This window comes from Arvicanthis niloticus, chromosome 13 (genome assembly GCF_011762505.2).
Source record: "Arvicanthis niloticus isolate mArvNil1 chromosome 13, mArvNil1.pat.X, whole genome shotgun sequence".
NCBI lineage: Eukaryota > Metazoa > Chordata > Mammalia > Rodentia > Muridae > Arvicanthis > Arvicanthis niloticus.
In genome coordinates this window covers 48,709,293-48,727,546 of record NC_047670.1, presented here as the reverse complement: position 1 = coordinate 48,727,546, position 18,254 = coordinate 48,709,293, and the positions used below count along the sequence as shown (strand labels likewise).

Below are 18,254 nucleotides of genomic sequence, written 5' to 3'. Positions count from 1 at the left end.
GCAAACTATGACCTGGGCTTCTTTGTGATCACCTTCAGAACACAGCAATGCCACTGGGCAAAGGTTAGGATTGTGTAGAGCTTTGAGTACTCCAGATAACTTGACCATCCTGGTCTGCAGGAGATGAAAAGAAGAGAGAGAGAGAGAGAAAGAGAGAGAGAGAGAGAGAAGCCTGCATTAGGTAGACAAGAGAGTACTGTGCAGGGAGAGGAAACAGCTCAAGGAGGCAGTCCATCCCAAGCAAAGCATGAGATGGGCTGGCTTAAGGAGCAGACATTTATTGCTACAGTGTTGGAAGCCAGAAGTCTACACTGTCAGAGGCTACATGGCAGGAGGACCGATCTGGTCTCTGTCCTGGAGGCTTCCTGCAGCTGCACCCTTCAGTGTAGGCATCTCTATCTCCTCTGTCACGTGGTGTCCATATGTCTCCTTCTCTTCTCAGGAAACACTGATCCTTTCAGGTTGTGAGAAGCTGGTGTAACCGAGACGCTATTTCCAAGTGCTATTTCCAAGCAAACGCTGGCAGTCGGCGGCAGTGAGGGCTCCAATAATTCTTTTGAAGGGTGTGATTCACCTCACACTGGAGGTAGAACAGATGGGATCTGCTGCGATTGGAGGGTGGAGAGCAGAGGAGCCTCTAGTTCCAAGGCAGTTCTGAAACACAAATGCAGAGGCTGATAGTCCTAGCCAGTAACTGAGGCTTCCCAGAGCTCCTGGTGAGGAAGGAAAACCGGAAGGAAACCTAGGCCAGCCTAGGCAATATGCAAGCCTTCCCAATGGAACAGGAACAGCTGAAACTCTCTAAGCAGGAAAGGCAGACCCCAGAGAAGTGTCAGTAGGACTAGGAATGTCTCCTATGGCCTGGTATAGCATGCCTGTAACCCTAGTTACCCAGCAGGCTGAGGCAGGAGGATGGCAAGTTTGAGGCTGATCTTGGCAGCTTAATAGGACCTTATCTCAAAACAAAAAGTGGGTTTTAAATGTGGAAGAGGGCTTGCTGAGGATCTGTGGGACCCCACGTGCAATTCCTGGTACTACCAAACAACAACAGCAACAAGAATAATACAGTACAACACAACAGAACAGAACACAACACAACACAACACAGTACAGTACAAGAGAAAGAAGGAAAAAGAATGTCAAGGATAGTCTCCAAAGACTGACAGCTCCCAGCCTGGCCAGCCTGACCTTTCCCAATCTCAAGGTTTGTGAGGACCCATCACTCAGACCCCTCTTTCAGTACAACCTTATCATATGGGCCTCAGTCTCCAAATGACTCCTCCTATCCTGGTCTCTTCTGACCCCATCTTCTCTTAACTCTGCCACTTGTGAAACCTGACTGCATTTTGTGTCTACCCTCATTTCTAGTGTCCCCCAAATCACAGTGACCATGGATTTAGGCAGCAGTTGAAAGCAAGCAATCTTCCCCAGCCAGTCTATCTCTGCATGAGGTGCTGGTAGCCCACCCTTGACCCTGGCTTTACCATAGCACTGGGTTCTCGGTTCTGGAAACCCACCCCATCTACTTTTGGTACCCTTAGGTGGCTTCTGAATGGAAAAAATAATAATAAAAAAGGAGGCTATGACTGTTCCTAGGTATGGTGGAGGAGAAGGTTTATTGTAGATGTGAGAGAGGGTAGAGGCAGAGGCATCTGTGAGAGGCCAGAGTGAGCATGTCCATGTAAGAAGATGGGGATGAGAGGAGAAGAGCCAGGAGACCAAAATGCCAAGAGGGTAAAGGATAGACCAAAAAGGGCAGGGTAACCAAAATGGCTGGCTTACACAGAGAAAGGCAGCTGGGAGACTGGCAGCTCAGCCCCTCGGCTGAAGAAGTTTAAGGTTGTGGTCCATACTCTGACACCAGTAGGGACTAGAGGGATGCTAGAAGAACCGGTAGCCAGGTCCACTTTGATAAGTTAAGTAGGCACCTCAGTTAGCCCTTTGTCCCAGGGTGAGACTTGACAGCTCCCACTAGACTCTTTCTTAGGTCCCTAATCTTAAGACTCTGCTTGCTTTGTGCCTTGGCTGACTCCCAAGGGGCTAGCACCTGTTCTCATTCATTCTATCCAAGAGCCAAAGTCCCAGCAGCCTATATCTTAGAAGATGCTCTGAATAGGTCCTGGGCATAGGTCTGGGCTAAGACAGTTATGTGGGAAATGTGAGGTGAGGACAGGGAGCTGTTGACACTGTTGGAGGAAAACCAGAGCTGCATATGCTGGCTGACTCTATTCCAAACAGCCTTGCTCCAACCCCTTCTAGTCCGGGCTGGACCCTGCCCCTGGCCGGACTCCTTAGGAGTACCTGGAACAATACCTAAGACGACTCTGACAAGAATTTACACCTACTCCAGCAGCACTCTGCATCAATGTCTTAACTGTATCTATTGATTTTGTTGCAAAGACTAAATGAGATAATACATGTAAATGGGCCTAACACAGTTCTTAGCGGATATTATATGTTTCTAGGGAAACCACTGTCCTTGGAAGGAAAGACAAGCTCGTGGGAACCTATACATCAGAGGGTTCAGTTTATGGAGACTTTCATTAACACACACACACACACACACACACACACACACACACACACACACACAGAGTTTCTTTTCCCTACACAGAAAATAGACTTCTAAGATGACATTAGAGATGGAATCACAAACTATCCCACTGACTGTATGAAGGGCTCCTCCCTTGTTCAGATCTTCATCTCTTGTAACTGTGCTCGCTCACTCCAACCTACGGCCTTCTTTGGCTTCCTTTACTCATTGTCTCCATTATATCAGGGCAGAAAAATGTACAGTGGGGAGGGAGATCATGTTCACTATTGTTTACTCTCGTGGCACTTAAATGTCACCCTGCTATGTATGAGAGCTCGGCTAAGACGAGTGCTTAGAACAGGCGACATTTGGAGGAGTGGCCTCCCAGATGGTCTGCCACTCTGGGCTGGCAACTTCCAGTCTGGCTTCCTTTGCTGTTGCCATGGTGTTTCTGTGTGCAAGAGAGACGATCATGCATCTTGTCAGCTTCTGGAACAGTCACCCAGAGCCACAGAGTAGGGTGGTGGGTAGAAGGCTGCAGACAGAATAGAGGAGGCTGCAGAGTGTGGGAGAGGGTCCTTCTGGGCTCCCACATCTTGTATGAAAGAGGCTGAGGGGAATTGAGAGACACCTAGGCTGCCTTCAAGCTAGGAGAGATACGGCTGGAAGTGCAGTGCAAATCTGGACAAGGGCAGTTGCAAGGCATGATGGGCCTCAGCATCACAGGCCAGTGGGGCAGAAGTCTGGGACTCTACGGTTCTAATGCCCCACTGGCTAGTTCCCCATGCAGCAGTCCAGATGATGTGTTTTGTTTACTATGGTTTATTAGTTTTAAGATAGAGTGTTATAGCTCAGGCTGGGTTGGAGCTCACTCTATATGTAGCCTAGGCTAGCCTCAGACTCACAGCCGTCTTTCTCAGCTTCCTAGGTGCTGGGATTAAAGGAATAAGTCACTATACACAGCTCTAGATGGTATGTGTGTTTGCATGTGTGTAAAGGTGGGTAGAGATATGGGTGCACATGTGTGTGCACATATGTATGTAGTATACATGTGTGTAGGCCAGAGGTTAACCTCACATACTGCTCTTCAAATGTGGGCCACAAACTCTTTCACTGGTCTACATAGCAAACTCCAGGCCATGGATACATAGTAGAACCCTGTCCCCCTCATCTTCCCCCCCCCAAAAAAAAATCTATAAATGAAATTGTTGACTAGGTTAGACCTCTTGTGACCTGTCTCTAGAAATGCCTTCATAGACATACCTAGATGTGGTGTATTAGTTACATCTATCTGTAAGGCAACAACTTATGGGGGAATAAATTACCTGTTGTTCATGGTTTCATAGTTGGCCAGTGCTGTGTACCTGGAAACAATATCAAGGCTGTGTGAGCATGCAGCAGAGGATGCTGCTCACATCACCGAGGGCAGGAAGCAGACAGGAACAGCATCACAGCCAGGGGAAGGCACTGCCCCAGAAACATGGCTCGAATGACCCGCTTCCTCTAGCAAGTCTTGCTTTTCACAGTATTGTACTTTCATTTCAATACTCTATTCAAAGGTTGAAGTTAGAGTGGAGGAGATGGGTCAGCAGGTTAGACCACTGAATATGCAAGCATGAGAACCTAAGTTCAAATCCTCATTGCCCATATTAAAAGGCAGGCATGGTTGCATATGTCTAGAATCCCAGGAGTAGTGTGAGAGGGTAGCCAGGACAGAAAGATGGCTTGGACTTGCTGGCTGTTGATGAGTTCCAAGTCTGTCTGTCTGTCTGTCTCACACACACACACACACACACACACACACACACACACACACACACTCTCTCTCTCTCTCTCTCTCTCTCTCTCTCTCTCTCGCCCTCTGGAACCATAAACTCAAACTCTTTCTTCTGTAAGTTGTCTTGATCCAGGTGTTTGGTTTTGTTTTGTTTGTTTGTTTGTTTTTGAGACAATGTTTCTCTGTGTAGCCCTGGCTGTCCTGGATCTCACTCTGTAGCCCAGGCTAGCCTCAAACTCACAGATCCACCTGCCTCTGCCTCCTGAGTGCTGGGATTAAAGATGTGCATCACCACTGCCCTGCTGTTCAGACATTTTATCATAGCAATAGAAATGTAACTAATACAAAGAGTCTTTGGTAGTGGTGATGGCAACTTCTTTTCCTTCCTCTTCTTCCTTTTTCTCTTGTTTCTCTCTGCCTGTCTCTTTCTCTCTCCTGCTCCCTCCTCCGTCTCTTCCTCTTCCCTCTCTCCCTGACTGGCATGCATTGAGTATCTTTCCTCTGCTGTATCTCCCATCATGAGGAAAGATACTCTACTTCATCACAGCCCTAAGTGACAGGACTGAGTAACTTTAGATGGAAACTTCCAAAACTATGAGCTGAAAGATACCTTTCTCCCTGAAGCCGATCTTCCCAGGTATTTATCATGGTGATGAACAACTGACCAAAGCAGAGATACAGCGCTCACAAACCTGTTATTCACAGGTGCAGTCCTGGAGCACAGTCCAGCACCCGCTAGCAATTTCCAATGCTTTCAACCCTTCCCCCAGATCTGTCACTCACCACAAGCGTGACATTGAGTTCTTAAGCAGGTTTGTCTTGGTCCTGGCTTTTCCCCATCTCTCAGGGACCTTCATCTGTGATGGCTCTTGTACAGCTCTCATAAGCATCCCTGGTTATTTTCTTCTGCACTCTGTCACCCAGCTGTGAAACCTTAAAGAACCCACCTAGGCATAGAGTCCGCCTTGAAGGAAGAGGTGGAGGAGATGGAGGAAGAGGAGGGTGAGGAGGAGGAGGAAGAGGAGGAAGAAAATACATCAAGTTAGAATTGTTAGAATTAATTCTTAATGAGGGGTGGAGTCAGCCGGGATCACTTGAATGTCAGTAACTTTGGTCTTATAATTGCATGTATACTTTTGTGTCTGAAGGTTATAGAGTGTGAAAACTTGAAAACTTTCTGGGCAGTTTCCATTACTGTCTTGGAGCTGCTGCAGATGCTGTTCAAGAATGAAATGTCTGTTTTTTTTTTGAGACAGGGTTTCTTTGTGTAGCCTTGGCTATTCCGGATCTTACTTTGCTGTAGTCCAGGCTGGCCTGGAACTCACAGAGGTCCGCCTTCCTTTGCCTCCCTCCCCCAGTGCTGGGATTAAAGGTGTGTCCCATCCTTACCCAGCTGAAATACTTCCTTCTGATAAATGCATGGATACCCTGAATAGCTCGTCTGCATGGCTGGCTCCTTCATGGTGTTCCGGTTTTGTTTCAGAAGCCATCAGTTCAGAGCCCTTTCCTGACTCGTTATGCCACCTCCAGGCCCTCACTACTACAGTGCTGTATCTTTACCTTCTGTGGGTATATTTGTCTCATTTGTGAATACTGGGGATTGAACCTGGGGACTTGCTCATGCCTAGCAAATGCTCTACCATTATGCTATATCCCTGGTCCTTATTTTTGCTTCCCTAGATTGCTTTTTAGTGCCTGAACCAACCCATGTAATTACAGCTCTGTGTATGTAACACAACATACACATACCCACAACAAGCTCAGTCCCAGTCTCCATGTTGCCACTGAGATTACTGAATGCTAACGCATTAGTGAATTGGAAGTGACTCACAGAAAGTCAATTGGAGAGATCCAGCTCGATTTTTTAGAGGGCACTAAGAACAGCTCGGCTACACTCGGGGAGTCCCTGCATAGAGTCCCACCACCCCGTTTTCAGCTTATGTTCTGAAAGCTGAGTTGTCTGAGTCACTGCACTGTTTGGCCTGGTTGGTGCAATGGCAGTGTCACAATACTCACAATTCCCAGAGATGAGAGAGCCACAGAGGGGCAGGGGGCTGTTGGTAGGTCATGAGATGAAACTGATGAGGGACATGCCTGAGAGACAGGAGCTGGGAGGTGGGTCGGGACTGGACCTCCCATGTCTGCTCCCTGCCCTTCTTCTAGGTCTGGCCTATCTCTTCAGGACTTTGTGTACTGTGGTTCCCAGACTAGCACATAATACTGCCAGGAATGTCATAGGAGCCCCAGGACCTGGTCATCAGGCTTCTAGCCCCCAGGGGCAACAGAATGCATGATGACTCAATGCCTTTAGTCTTTATGACTCCTTTCAGCTTCTCGTCTTCTCTGCTCCTGTTCTTGGCACCAGCAGGCTTGGGGCTGTAGCTGACTCACAGCTGAGCTTCCCACCCCTCCTGCTGACTCACGCCTTCTTCCAGCTGACTTCTCTATCTCCCTTGTAGCCTGGCTTCTGCCTTGGAACTGGCTTTCCTTGTATCCCTGTATTTTTGGCTCCAGCCTTTACCACCATCCTGATACGATCTTACTGTCTCCCAGTGCAAATTTCCTGGATCAGACTAGCTGCTAACCAGACACACAGGCAGCTTCTTAAGAAGAGTCAGGCTTTTGCCCAGCAGTGGTGGTACACGCCTTTAATCCCAACACTCAGGAGGCAGAGACAGGCAGATCTCTGAGTTTGAGGACAGCCTGGTCTACAGAGTGAGTTCAGGGATAGTCAGGGCTACTTACAAAAACCCTGTCTCAAAAAAAAAAAAAAAAAAAAGGTAGAGGAGGAGGAGGAAGAAGAGGAAGAGGAGGAAGAGGAGGAGGAAGAAAAGGAGTAACTAGAAGGCTTTTGAAGATGGTTTAGCCCACAGGCTTGTGTTCTAGCATGAGCTACCTCCTACCTGACTCTCACCAGCTGGGACTTTGGGGGGGGGGGACATCAGGGCCATCCCACTGGAGGACCACCAAAGACAGTGCATGTCAGAAGGGAAGGGACATGAAGGCTGCATGATGGGTGTGTCCAGCAATGCCCTCTATCTGCCTAGGGATACAGGTGGTACCCTGGCTTGCCTGTGTTCCTGGTATACTCTGCCATCTCAGCTCAGGTGCCATCTTCTGGGTTCTCCCAGATCCACAATGCCACTTCTCCCTTCTTAGAGCCACTATCCCCCTTTGTCTCACTTGCCTGAGAGCCTCTGATCACATTTTGACTTCCAGTTCTTTGTGTGGTTGGTAAAGCAATGGTCCATAACCCATGTACCCTTTACAAAAGGAATGTTGCTGAAATGACTTGTTGGAGAACACTGCCTTCAAACACAGCAGCCATTACATCTTAGAGAAGTTACAGTTACTTTAAATGAGATGAAGCCTGTAGATGGTCCACAGAAAAAGGAACAGGGCTGCGGGGTGGGGGAGTGAGTCGTTAGACCTTCAACTGAGAGCCTGCCACTCTCTACCCCTTTGGTCCTTTTCCTAGCTCTACATAATCCTGTCCCAGCTACATCATGCTCTCAGGAGATGGGAAGTTCCTGAAGGAGGGATTTCATCTGTGTAGCTATAGGGAAGTTGTCGCTTATGCTAGGGAGAGATATTTCAATGATGCAGCTCTTTGGTGGCTGAATATGCTCTTGTAAGCTCCATAAATTCATTAGTTCATCAGGGATGTATCCAGACCTATTGGGACCTAGATCAGAGAAGGGGTATCACTGATGACAGGTACAGATGCAGAGAGCCATTGCTGTGCCCCACCCTAAACACTATAAGGTCCTGGACAAGTGAGTGCAAGAACTAGGCTAGACACAGTTCGAGGACCTTTGAGACTGTGAGGTTGTAGTCAGGGAGGCATGTACACCTGAGGGTCTAAAGTTCAAGAATGTGCAGCCACATGCACTGCATGATAAAAGCATAAAGAATTTCAAGATAGGGCCTGCTGAACTTGTAGTCACTGTCATGGTTCCCATGTCTACTTCTAAGCCCAAGGTTCTCTATGGATGCCCAGGTCACATACCTCAGAAGCCAAGCCCATTAGTTTTCCATAGTGTGGATTGCCTGCCTGCAGTCCACTTCCTGAGGTGCTGCCTTGCCTATCCCCCAGGATGGCAGCTATAGCCAGGCTCAGCCACTCCTCAGCCTACATATGCCACTGACCTGCACTTCCTTGGGTCATTCTAGCTCCAGGAGGACAGCCAGGAAGTCTAGGTTACCCCATAGAAATACTTTGCTAGGCCTACTATGTTCTCAGTTGCACCCTTCACACTTAAAATAACTGTGGCCATGAAGATACAACCTCCGGGAGCTGCTGTCCCAGCCAGCTGATCCTCTACTCAGACTGAGACTAAAAGGCTCAAAGCACAGGGCTAAAAGCTGAACCACACCCCAGAGCTGTGGCCCTGAAAAGCTATTCTGGCTGACCTCCATGGTCCATCCCCTCCCCCAAGGCCACAGCCCAGCTTCCTTCCTGCTTGGGATCTCCTGCTATTCTTTCCCTTGCGGTACATACCCACTCACTAAGGGACTTTGCATTATTGCAGTGATGAATGAGCTCGCTGGGAATACTGAACTCATGTGCACACATACTTGCAGGGACATTCTGCAGCTTGCTGTTCCAGGAGGCCTGCTGCCTGCCCTGCCTCTCTTTTATTTGTAGCCACCTGTTCCCCTTTACCCCCCTTTGTCTGTTTCCTTGTGTTGATTAAATTTGTCTGCAATGACTTGTATATTTTCATGTCTAGTTAGTAATTTCCGCCTCCAGTGTGCAGAGCAGAGCAGAGCAGAGCAGAGCAGAGCAGAGCAGAGCAGAGCAGAGCAGAACAGAGCAGCCCCCACCCTTCTAAAGGCCTCTCTTAGGATGCTCCCATCTCCTGCTCACAGTCACCCTGATCCACACCTATGGGAGGCTTGGCTGAACTTGAGCTCTGAAAGCACAGCCTTCTTATCTGTTTCCCCTCAGCCATTGCCTTGTCTTAAAATAGGAATCTGGGACTGACATATTTTATAGGCTGCCATCTTTCTTGGCCTGAAGTTCTAGTAACATGCACAGGCAGGAGCTCCAGATGCTGCAGTAGTGGTTAGGAGCCAAGTCACATGGGTTCAAATCCCAGCTCTGTAATGTCTGTAGACTCTAAGGCAAGTGAATGTCTCCGGCCTAAATGCCCTTATCTGTAAAATGGGAGTCAGAGAAGTAATTACCTCATAGTGCTGTTTGGAGGCTCAAACTGCATCCTTCAGCCATGACTGGTGTCTGTCATAGGACTAAAAAGCCTTCTTCACGTCCTTATCACAAGTGCCATCCCCAGGCCTGCTTCTAGGAACTGACCAGGGGGTCTGGGCTCAACTCCAAAAAACCTCAGCTAGTCTCCAACACCAGCTCACAATTTGCTTGTCCTCAAAGCTCACCCTGCAGTTGGTACTCCTGCTAGAGGCTGGGACTTTTCCTACACAGAGAGAGTGGTTTTTTTTTTTTTTTTTTTTTTTTGATCAATTTATTTATTTTATGTATATGAGTACACTGTAGCTGTCTTCAGACACACCAGAAGAGGGCATCGGATCCCATTACAGATGGTTGTGAGCCACCATGTGGGTGCTGGGAATTGAACCTGAGAGTGGTTTGTTATTAGCCACTGATGTCTTTGCCATTTGTGTGAACCCAAGACTTTGTTTTTGTCATCAGAGACCTGCTGGAGGGGATTACTGAGTGCCTGTCACAGACTAAATGCTGTCTACCCTCTTTTGAATTTGTCATTGATAGATTAGCAAGCAAGGCTGAGTGGGGTGTGAGGTGCAAACAACTTATGTGGAGCTTGCACAGAGAGCCAGACAGTCATGCCTTGTGGGTGCTGGCCATGCTCCAGTGCTTTTCCTGTTCCAAAGGCATAGGTGGCATTTCCACCCTCTGAGTCACCTGGGTTTTCTCCAAGTGGAGGTGGCAACTACACCAGCATGGTGAACCCAGAGTTCTTCTCTAGTGGAGGCGGTTCTGGACAGCCAGTTTAGAAATAGACCTGTCTGAATGTGTCCACAGAGACCATTTGTAGAATGCTTTGAGTCCTGGCATAGTGGGTGAATTACAGACCAGGGCCAGGTATTCTCGTTAGAATAATGACCATTACCATTTATGCACTGCTCTCTCCAGCCAGCAAACATTTCAAGAGCTTCCTGCCAGACAGTTTTCCTGTAAAGAGAAACACCAGGAATAGGACTGTCACTGTGTCTCTGTGTCTGTCTGTCTGTCTGTCTGTCTGTCTGTCTGCCTGCCTGCGTGTCTGTCTGTCTATGTGTCTGTCTGTTTGACTCTGTCTGTCTCTGTCTCTCTCTTCTTGCTCTGTAGCCTAGGCTTGCCTAGGACTTGCAACACTTGTCCTTCCTTAACCTATCAGGTGCTGGGATGACTGGCAAGAGCCATACCTGGCTGTTAATCAAAAAAACCTGTGTATGTGTTTGTGCGTGGTCTATTCATGCCTGTGCTATTGTGCACACAGAGGCCAGAGGACAATGTCACAGGTATCCTACTCAATCCAGCTCTACCTTGTTTCCTTAAGACAGGGTCTTTTGCTAACTTAAAGCTCGCTGCTGCCAAGACTGCCTAGTAAGTTCCAGGCATTTGGTCTCTGCCCTCACTTTGAGGATACAGGCACCTACAGCTGTTGGGGGCCAGAGATTCAAATTCAGGTTCTCGTGTTTGTGAAGCAAACCTTTCCCCCCTGAGCCACCTCTGCAGTCCCCGTAGGTTGTCTCGAGACAGAATTCCACAGTGTATTTTAGGTTGGCCTTAAACTTAGTGATCTTCACCCGGGCAGTGGTGGCGCATGCTTTAATCCCAGCACTTGGGAGGCAGAGGCAGGCAGATGTCTGAGTTCAAAGTCAGCCTTGTCTACAAAGTGAGTTCCAGGACAGCCAGGGCTACACAGAGAAACCCTGTCTCAAAAAACAAACAAACAAACAAACAAACAAAACAAAACCTTAGTGACCTTCCCTTCTCAGCCTTCCTAGTTCTAGAATTACAGCATGTGCTATCACAGCCAGCTCCCATACACTTTTTTTTTTAAATCTCCCTAGAAACTTCACAATCTCTGTTGGTCCCAATTTCAGAGAGCCCACAGTCCTTGATTCTAAAATGAGTGTATAGTTTATAAAGGTAAGTCAGGAGATACAGAATGGAGTCCAGGTCAAAAGTAACATATGTTCACATAACTGTGGTGAAATGGGCCATTAGATAAACCTTCATTCACTCAATGAACACTGGATTTAGTAGGAGATAGCTCCTGTTCTTTATCATGTTCTGCCCAGAATGCCTGTGATCCTTACCTGTCACTATACTAATTTTCTGAACCCACAATTTAGTCATTTTTTTTTTTATGCTCTGCCTCGGTTTTGGTGACATTCCAAGACAATGTACCATTTAACCCTCCCTCCTTTCTCCTGCTTCAGGAAGCTCGGGAATGAGAGCTGGAACTTTCCCAGCAATGGAGGACCATGATCAGCTTTTGAGGATGGAGGTCATGGACAGCAGAGAAGACACACAGCAGTGTCTGGAGCTCTGCTCCCTCTTTTCTACTCTGAGCTTTGCTTACAGGACAGAGCAGAGTCTTGTGTGCTTTCCCGTTGCAGTAGAGGAACCCTACAGAGACTCTGCAGTAAAGCTGCTTTGGCTTCTGTCGCCTCACAAACTGCCCTTCTGCTGCTCTCTCACCACAGTCTCCCACCACATGTGTAGGGACACATTTTGTCTGCTTTTTCTCATGATCCACTCAAGCCTGAGTGTCACCCTGTGCCTCTGCCCCCACTTCCCAACCTTGTCTCTTTGGATGGCTCCATGTCATAATTACCTGTCTACTTGTCTGTTCTCCACCAGACAGGTACAACCTGATATTTAGCATCTGTTTCAGGTGTGTGTGTGTGTGTGTGTGTGTGTGTGTGTGTGTGTATGTATGTACTTAGGCTTGGTGCACGGGGTTTGCATGATGCATAGGAAAAAGAATGGATGTTGCAGACTCAGGAGGTGGGAGTGACTTCACACTCTGCAACTAGATCCATCAGTCTCTTCCCACCAGCTGCTGCCCACCTGGCTCTTTTGTCATGCAGGGGAGAGGGCCATGTGTTACCAGAGCAACTTCCTGCAGGCAGTGGCTCCACTCATCTATGACAACACAGGCTTGATTGTGAATGTACGGGGTCAGATTTGAAGGTGTTCTGGATGTTAACATGATTATCCCAGTAAGATAGTGACTGAATATTCCCAAAGCACGCTACCCCTCCTTACAAGTCCAGATATAAAGAGCTGAATAAGTGAACACATTGGGTGGGGAGGGGAGCATGAAGTTGGCTATGTAAGGTTCATTTCCATCAGTCTGACTGCTCCAAGCTTAGGTGTGGCCACCCTAGTGACTTCATCCCAGAGCATAAGGTTTGGACATTGGGGAGAGGGACAAACATGAGCAACCTCCAGGCAGTCATATTTGGTATCAACAGGCATATGTCATGTCAACAGCTTGTCCTCAGTATACTGTGACAAATGATAGTTTCTTCAGGGTCTTCTTCATACTGGCCTACAACACCTGTTTTTTCATGGGCAGAACACCAGACAAATGTCATTATTGGGCTGCCATAGAAAATGCCCAAAAGGACTCCTCAAGAATCCATGAAAAAGCAAACACACACCAGATATGTTCTTATAAAAATGTTGCAGTCAGGTGGGCTCTGGAGGGACCTGGCAAGCTGGTTGGTGTCCTTAGAGATAACCCAGATCTTCTGCCTCTTGTCTGTGAGATACAGACAGGTCTGTAAGCATCAACTGCGTAGGAAGGAGCCACAGGAACTTCTTAGAGCTATAACATCAGTACTTGGAAGGGTGAGGCAGGAGGATTGTCAGATGTTCCCACGAGACCTTGTCTCAAAGAAAACTCCAGCCTTATTCATATTTAACAAGATTTTGATATGCATAAATTATAGGTATAGGATTTGTAAGATATACAAGTCCTTATTTCACAAACATAGGAAAACATATTTTCTCTTTTTGAAACAGGGTCTCACTATGTAGACGAGGCAAGCCTCTGCTTTCTGAGTGTGGGGATTAAAGGTGTATTTCAGCACACCTGGCCAGAAAATACCCTCTTAGTCACACTGTCTTTAATGTACCCTTCTTTGGTGGAAACCTTTTCTGATGTGTATATATTGAAGAGACTCAGACTTTGGTTTTTAATTTAATTGTGTGTGTGTGTGTGTGTGTGTGTATGAAAATACATATGGAGGCCAGAAATAAGTCTCTGGAGTCATTTATGAAGCACTGATCACCTTGTGTTTTGAAATAGGGTGTCTTACTGATCTGGATCTTGCCAAGTAAGGTAGACTGGCTGGTCAGTCAGCCAGCTCTAGGAAAGGCCCCTGTGTATGCCTCCCAGCATTGGAATTCAAAGTTGGTGCCACCTTGCCCTGCTTTTACATGGATAACAAGGGATCAAACGCAGGTCCTTGAGTTCCTATGACAATCATTCTGACTGAGCCATCTTCCCAGCCCTACCTCTTGTGTTTTAATCTTTGGGATGTGGTGCTGCCCATGGTAAGATGCATGGAGCACAGCTGGGTCTGGACATGGTACCAGTCCTTAATGAAGGAAGGGTGGAAACAAAGAGCTTTACAAAGTGCTCCAGCATCACAAAGCTGTCAGCTCCAGCTCCTGTGCTTGCAGCTTCCCTCTGTAATCTCATTTTACAGTGAGCAGAGAGGGTGACTAGCCTGTGCAGGGCCATTGGATTGTCACCTGAGGAAGGTGGGGCTGCAATCCAGGTCTGCTGAGCTGCGTCCTTCCTGCTTCCTGCTCTTTCCCCTAGTTTGTCAATAGTAAGGGCTAGCCTGCCCTGCTATAGGTCATTACTAGACCAAACTGTGATCCAACACCTGATCCTAGAGTTTCACTTTCATTTCAGTGTCTTTGGGCAAAACTGCAGGCTGTTGAGTGCTGTGATGGGCTCAGTGTCTATCTAAGTGTCCTTGGTTATATTAGCTTTCAGTCCTTCTTAATATGCATCTAGTTTCTTTTCCCCTTTCCCCCCACCTCGAGACAGGGGTTCTCTGTGTAACAGTGCTGGCTGTTCTAGAACTCACTGTGTAGATCAGGCTGGCCTCAAACTCAGAGATCCACCTGCTTCTGCTTCCAGAGCATGTGTGCCACCTCACCGACTGTGCATCTGGTTTTAAATGTCTGCTTCTGCTTCTCCATGGTGAAAGAGCTCTCCTAGGAGGGAGCTCTGGGCAGCTGGGGGGAGGGTGGGCATTTCAAGTGGAATTGTTTGGGGGACTGTGCAGCTGCTCTGTCAGAATACAGGAAGCCCTTCCTGAGAACTTCCCACGCCAGGGAAGTACTGGCCCATCTGATGTAGTGCAGGAAGAGAGGCCAAGTTGTGCTGTTTTGTTTTCTTGCAAGCAGTTTGAGTGCAGCAGACTGCTCTAGGGGAGTGGGGATGGCTGGAGCACAGCTGACTACCCAGGGAGAGAAAAGCAGCACAGACACATTGTGGTTGGAAGAAAGCAGCCTTGAATTTCACCTTGTTACTTGACTCATTTCTCTCTCTCTCTCTCTCTCTCTCTCTCTCTCTCTCTCTCTCTCTTTGTTTTTGTTTTTTTGAGACAGGGTTTCTCTGTGTAGCCCTTGCTGTCCTGGAACCCACTCTGTAGAGCAGGCTGGCCTGGAACTCAGAAATCTGCCTGCCTCTGCCTCCCAAGTTCTGGGATTAAAGGTGTGCGCCACCACTGCCCGGTGGTCATGGTGTTTTGACAAAGTAACTAAGGCACAACTTGGAGATGTGGACTGGAGTCATCTGAACATTACTTCCAGGCCCATGTGGCTGCTATTGGCTGACCATCTGGCTGGAGCAGGGTGGCTCAACATAGCCTCCCTCATAAGCCTGGAGGCTGGCAGCTTGTTGTCAGAGTCCCACGTGGTTTGTTCAGGAGGCTAACTTTGGCTCCTTTAGCAGGGTTAAGAAGAAACAGCTTTGGGCATCCTGTGATCTGTACCATGTCACCTATGATGTATCATATTGGTCAAAGCAAATTATGAGACTTACTCAGATTCAAGGGGTGAAAACCAGGTTCTGCCTCTCGTTGGGAGGCCTGTCAAAGACTTGATGACCCTTTTTAGTCCACCAGAGTGCTACCTCTCCTCACAAAGCCATTTCTGACACAAACCCTTTTGTGTCACCACTCCGAGTCCCCTCCCCCTATTCTTCTGATACTTTAAATAATAATCTCTCATTTTCCACCATGCAAAGCCTTATTCACCGACTCAACAAATATTTACTGTGTGTCAGGGACTGCCTAGTGAACAAAACAAAGTCCCTGTTCTATGAATCTAGAGGTCCAGAGCAGAGACAATCAAGAAACGACAAGGGCAGTGTTGAGCTGGTATGAACAATAGGTTAGGAGATAACAGGGGGAGCCTAGATGGGAGGACAGCAGGGTAATGGGTGGCTCGGGTTACAAAGAGGTCAGCTGACATTACCGAAGTGCCAACGAACATAGGGCCAGAGAAAAAGTGCAAGGGACCTGAGGTGACGAAGAGACATAGCCCTTATAATTTTAAGTGCAGAAAAACACCATAGGTTGGCTATAGTGACATAATCTGTAATCCCAGCACCAGAAGATAGAAGTAGAAAGAGCTGGTGTTCAAGACTATCCTCAGCTACATAGAAATTTTTAGTCCAGCCTGGGCTACATGAAACTATGTCTCAAACAAACAAACAACAAAACAAAACAAAACAAAACTGGGTCTAGACGGATAGACAGCTCAGGGGTTAAGAGCACTTGTTTTTGGAGAGGTCCTAGATTCTATTCCTGACTCACAACCACCCTTAATTTCAGAAGAGGGATCCAATACCCTTTTCTGACCTCCACGTGCACCAGGCATGTGTGTGATACACATATATACATTTATGGAAAACACTCACACATGTACAATAATTTAAATAAATCCGGGGGGAAAAAAACCCCAAACATAACCACCACTACTAGTCTAAATCCAAGTTTAATATGCTTCATCAAAAAAAAAAAGCACTAAAATATGGCAAAATCTCTACAACTCAAAGTGTTTTATTATACCTGATTCTGCTGTGAGTAAATTACAGCTCCCAGGTATGTAATGGTTGGTGGCTGCGTGTTCACCTTTCACTGCCTGTCCTGCTTGCTCGTTGGCTTGTGGTCGAAGATCAAAATGACACCATTAAAAATGAAAGTTCCCCGCTTCTGGTTTCATTTCCTACCGCAAGGATGCCAGTGATTTTTTTCCTTTTTTTTTTTTTCAGAGAACACAAATCAGTCACCACTTCCTGCTTAAGACTCTCCGTAGGGTCCCTGCGCATAAAAACAAACTCAAGGAAACTAGGCACGGCTCAGAAAGACAGTGCCACCTGCTTGATTCAAGCAAAGGTGTCCCCCAGTCTCATGTTTCATGGTAAGTTCCGTGCTGGAACTGGCTCTTATCCCAGCAGCCAGGCACAGTGGCTCTCCAGTTTTCGCCCTCCGGTCCACCCAGTGTCCCCGGAAGGCTTACCCAGTCTTAACATCTAGAGGGTGTAGGGGAAGGGGCTGGAATGTGAGTGGCCCTAGGCACTCCTAAATGGTCTTTCGGACCACCTTCAGAGATTCAGAGATCCATTAAAATACTCTCTGTGCCTTAGTTTCCCCATCTACAGAAAGCCCATGAACCTCTACTGAAGCGGTGAAGCCTGGAGAAGATCAGGGCAGGCGTGTGTGCGGCTGAGGAACTCCTGTAACCGTGTGGCACCCAGGCCTAGTCCGCAGACCCTGCGGCGGCCACAGGGGCCACCTCGTCATCCCGGAACAGCGCTAGCCGCGGACGTCGCCACGCCCGCACAGCTGGGATACACTTTACTAGGAGCCGGGCGCGCCGGACTTCTCTGCGCAGGCGCGGTCTGCATCGCGCAGGCGTAGAGCTCTGCGCTGAGGTGAGGCGTTGCGCGCCGCGAGGTGTGGGCGCGCGCTCCCAGCCACGGCGCACGCGCGGGCCCGCGCCGACTCAGCACGGCCCGAGGGCGCGAGCCCGCCGCCACCGCTACCGCCGCCGGCCGGACCGCCGTGCGCCGGGCGTGCGCGTGGGAGAGAGCGCGGCCGCCGGTGCCGGCGCCGCCCCGCTGCCGTCTGTCCGCCTCAGCCTCGCGCGCCCAGCGGCGGCCGGTGAGTGCGGGGCGCGGGCCGCGGAGGCGCGGGCTCAGGGCGTTGGGCGGCGCGGGCCGCGGTGCGGGCTTCGGCGGTCACGGCCCCCACCGCGCCCCGGCCTCGTTCCTCCTCAGGCCGGGCCCCGAGGGCTGAGGAGGCCGCGAGGCTGGGGCGCGAGAGGCCCCAGGGGCTGGGACGGCGGGGCGGGCGCGGCGGGGACCCGGAGGCCCGAAAGCCGAAAAACAAAAGAGGTGGCAGGCGGAATGTGGAGCAGCCGCGGGGTGGCCGGCGCGGGGCTTCCAGTGCGACCGCAGGAACCCCGGAGTCATTGTGCTGTCCAAGTTCCCTCCGCCCCGACCCAGCCCCGCCACGGCGCGCAGCCTGTCCCCGTCGGTCCTCGCCGGCTGCTTTTGTGGCACCGCTCTGAGGAGCGAGGGTGTCTGTGTGTGCGCACTTGTGTCGTTTAATTGTAAGGTTTTCTTTTGCGGAGAAATGCACTGAGGAGAAAGTTGCTCTTTTTGAAAGCCATTTCAACAGTGTCTCATTCTTACATAGTTAGACTGCAGCTGGGTGTTTGGCAGTGGGACCAAGATAATAGCAATACTGTAATGATTATGGGAATTGGTTGAAATAGGTTGGAGCTGAAGGCACTGCAAGACTTTGCGGGTTCGTTTTACATTCTGACCAGCGCTGGCATTTCTGTTTAGAATGGAAGCTTTATCATGGTTGTGGTAATAGGTTATTACTACTTGAAGTGAAATAGCAGCGCTTCAC

At 48.8% G+C, this 18,254-nt stretch overlaps 1 protein-coding gene and 1 long non-coding RNA gene across 25 annotated transcripts in view; one reads left to right on the top strand and one right to left on the bottom strand.

The window, feature by feature from the left end:
• Positions 1–258: 258 nt before the first annotated feature.
• Positions 259–17,266, bottom strand: LOC143434099 (uncharacterized). 2 transcript variants are annotated; one of them, XR_013103328.1, is made up of 4 exons: positions 16,404–17,266; positions 10,421–10,482; positions 5,094–5,274; positions 259–654 (listed from the first exon to the last, which is right to left on the bottom strand). It is a non-coding gene; the product is annotated as an uncharacterized LOC143434099 (long non-coding RNA). The 2 variants fall into 2 exon arrangements; XR_013103327.1 differs by lacking the exon at positions 10,421–10,482.
• Positions 17,267–17,344: 78 nt separating this feature from the next.
• The window catches only part of Ptk2 (protein tyrosine kinase 2), a 205,413-nt gene continuing 204,503 nt past the window's right edge, over positions 17,345–18,254 (top strand). For 9 of the 23 annotated variants that reach the window (XM_076911473.1, XM_076911471.1, XM_076911472.1 and 6 more), the window contains exon 1: positions 17,345–17,498. The gene's annotated coding sequence lies outside the window, so the exon portion shown is untranslated. Of the gene's footprint in view, positions 17,499–17,672 lie in introns of those variants that run through there. The other 14 variants (XM_034516102.2, XM_076911465.1, XM_076911463.1 and 11 more) reach the window with 5 other exon arrangements.